We start from the raw sequence: 3,592 nt of genomic DNA, 5'->3' as shown, positions 1-3,592 counted from the left end.
CTATGATTGTTAGGAGGCTTGTTAGGAGAAGATAATGTGGTTTGAGGCTTTCACTTTTGTATATATATATTTTTTATTATTTTTTTCCTTTTTTATTTTTATTTATTTATTTATTTTTTTATTCATGTGAGCTTGGGTCTAGTATAATATTAAAGTGTGAGTAGGTGTTAAGAATTGACCTACGAGTTGTGCCAAAACTATATTTTAGATGATAGCAGGGCATGATATGCGAGTGCAATATAGTACGGGTAAAACAGTAAGTTTTGAGTCATGCGTAATTTGGTAAATAGATATATGGGCTGGTTTTAGTAAGTGCGAATAAAGTTGGAGGTACAAGGTGAGTTTCTATTATTGAGAGAAGATGTTTTCAGCTTTCAAGTAAGAGTTATGGACATTTAGCATAGCAAGGAGTATTGGTTCAGTTTTGTATTAGCGTTGCAAAGCTATCTAAGAGGAGACATAGTTGTGTAATGCAGTGCGGTGTGCTTTGCTTCCAAGTACATACTTTGGCTGTTTAATACCAACTGGAATAGGAATGAACTCCAATGCATGTCTAGAGGGTAGAATTGTATAGATGTTTAGTGATGACTAAGCAGTTAACATGATAATAGCTCAGATGATAATGACTAGGGCTAGGACAACAGCATATTTTTTCCATTGTTTTGATTCTCGAGTGTGTATCCGTTGATATCGTATATGCTTTTATACAGAGTGGTGTGGTTCTCAGTTAATTGAATGCGTCTAACTGTGTCTGATATATATTCAGGAGTCAAAACAATGCTGTCATAGCCCTAGTAATGACGTTTTTGAGATAAATAATAACTAGAGCTGGAACGCAACCCATTCAGATTTTGATTCTAGCAGATGATACCTTCTTTACCTAGTTGTATTTTATTTTAGACTAGCATTTCAGCCCGGCGTTGCCCGGGTGTTTAGAGGTGTATGTTGAGCAAAAAAAAAAAAAAGCGGTCAATTTTTTTAAACTTTGACCCCTATTAACATTTATTATTTTGGGCTCAAATTAAGTTATTAAGTTAGATCCATGTCCAAGGAATCTATATCTAAAATTTCAAGTGTTTATACCCAAAATTGGCGGAGGAATTTAGTAGAGTTCTCAAAGGTCAAATCGTTGAACTTTGACCCCTTAACAGCCAAATCTCTGGCCGAAAATGGATTTCAAAGATTTTCCCAAATCTCAGTACCCTGTATATCAAATTTCGAGTCTGCAGACTTAAAATTGACAGAGTTATTGCGTAGGGAAAGGTACACACACACACATACAGACACGTTCACTTTTATAGATATATAGATAGATAACTTTTGAAATCAATGTTATATAATAATCAATAAAGAATTGGCTCTATAATAATAAGAAATCTACATGAATTTAAATTGTTTATGAGTATTTTACGATTGGGCAACACCGGGTGGCCTGTTAGTATATACAGCATTATATCAACATTGATGTGAACTCATGGGAAAGCAGTGCTTCCGACAGGCCAACCTGGCGCCGCTTGGTACACGAGGGCTCTCTGCTCGCGGAGGCAAGACGAACTGAATCTACAAAAGAGAAGCGCGCTGCGCGAAAAGCCCGAGATGCTGAAGTGGCCGTCTTCAGCCACTGGTGTCCAACATGTGGCAGGGTCTTCTGCGCCCAGATTGGACTGATCGGCCACCTGCGGACACACAACTAGTTGTCTATGGTCTCATAATCGACTCCGATTGACGAACACACACACACACAGGGTGGATACAATTGTCGCTCTAGAAAAGACGGTACGATTCCATTTCCGTTTGATGAAAACCGGTTTTCTTTTTTGCTGGCCAGTTGTGTACAAATCCCAAGAGCGATACCAGCTTTCTATCATGTCTGAAAGTGGCACAATGTTCAACAAGCGAAATGAATGAATGGTGTTTCTATATAACACTTAAAATGTACAAAGTTTTTTTTTTTTTTCTGTAAAGCTATTTTGGTACTTGTACAGTTCAATCAAGACATTAAAAAATAAAAATATCGAAAAAAGGTTATATTGCACGCATCCGTTTTGAACTGAAGATCTCCGAAAAATGTTTCACTTAATTTCATCAAGTAGCTTTTTTTTTACAGCAAAAAAAAACAAAAAAAAAACAATTTGTTATGATACCAAGCAAAAGGTTCGATTTTTAGGAAGAAAAGCTAGTATTAAAGATGGTATTTATTTGCTCCCCCACTGAGCAAATTAGGCACAAGGCCGTTTTTAATGTGAGGTAAAAACCAGCTCCCCTAAAAGTAGGCAAAAAGGGGGCACTCTGGTTACCAAAAATAATAATTTGTCCCAGTATAGAGGGTTTCCCCTCCATTGACTGGTACAAATTATCTCAAGTGCAGCATCTGAAGAACAGATACTACACTTTGATCTTGTCCCGAAGGCCAAGAACAACAGAAAAGCTAGTATTAAAGATGGGGAGGGAGTATCGGTGCTTTAACTGGAGTTATCTCCCCATGGCGTGTTTAACAAATTCCATAATGGTTGACTTTAACACGCTCTCTTAAGAACGTGTTTTTCTGCTGTAAAAAAAAAAAAACACTCGATCAAATTAAATGAAATTTTTTTCCGAGATCTTCAGTCCAAAATGGATACGTACAATATAACCCTTTTTTCGATATTTTCATTTTTTAATGTCTTGATTAAACTGTACAAGGACCGCTATTTTTTATTCAGCTGTAGACAAACGTCAGGATTTACGACTCTTGTGAAGGACGAAGTCGCCTTTTGATGTGCATTTAGCGACCCCATCCTCTATTGTTAAGTGGGAGATTGAAGCATAAATTGCATGGTCTCCTTGCCATGAAATAAAGACACGAAGTATGTCGATATATAATTACAACCAAAGTCAAATTTATTTACATTTAAATACAAATCAAATTATTGTAACAGTTCATAGCGAAAGATGATTACTGAGTAGGCCTATGACAGCAGCGTATTCTTTTCATTGTTTTAACTCTCTAGTATATATCCAACACAATTAGACACAGTTAATCAACTGAGAACCACATCACTCTGTATAAAAGCATATAAGATATCAACGGATACACACTCGAGAGTCAAAATGAAAAGAATATGCTGTTGTCCTAGCTCTATTAAGTAACGTGACTTGCATGAGTCTTTGGTGAGAGGTCGAACATCGGTTTGGCTGTTTGCCAAAATCGGTAAGTGTTTTCATCACATCTGCATCTTATACATTATTTAACTGGAATTCATAATTGAGATGAGTATTATTTATTAATTTTTATTTATTGCGGACTATTATCCTCATCTTTTCTTAGTTGTTGTTTCACGACGTTTCGGCCGATTATTTCTCTGGACTTCATCAGGTTGTAACCGCGACGGGATAGGAACTCCGAATCTCCTAACTGCATTCTCAGCAATTACTGTGATCCATGGCACAGTGGATAGAGACATTGAATCTCTACGGTTCCAGGTGAGAATTGTCTGAAGATAGCGGTTTCAATCCTACCCAAGGCCGGCCAGAGGCTTACTTGGCAAAAACGTGGTGAGACGACAACAAATATGGATGGCAGTAATTGCTGAGAATGCAGTTAGGAGATTCG

This window comes from Euprymna scolopes, chromosome 16, assembly GCF_053919585.1.
Source record: "Euprymna scolopes isolate OS-2025 chromosome 16, ASM5391958v1, whole genome shotgun sequence".
In the NCBI taxonomy this organism is placed as follows: domain Eukaryota; kingdom Metazoa; phylum Mollusca; class Cephalopoda; order Sepiida; family Sepiolidae; genus Euprymna; species Euprymna scolopes.
Note: the sequence above shows the minus strand (reverse complement) of the source record.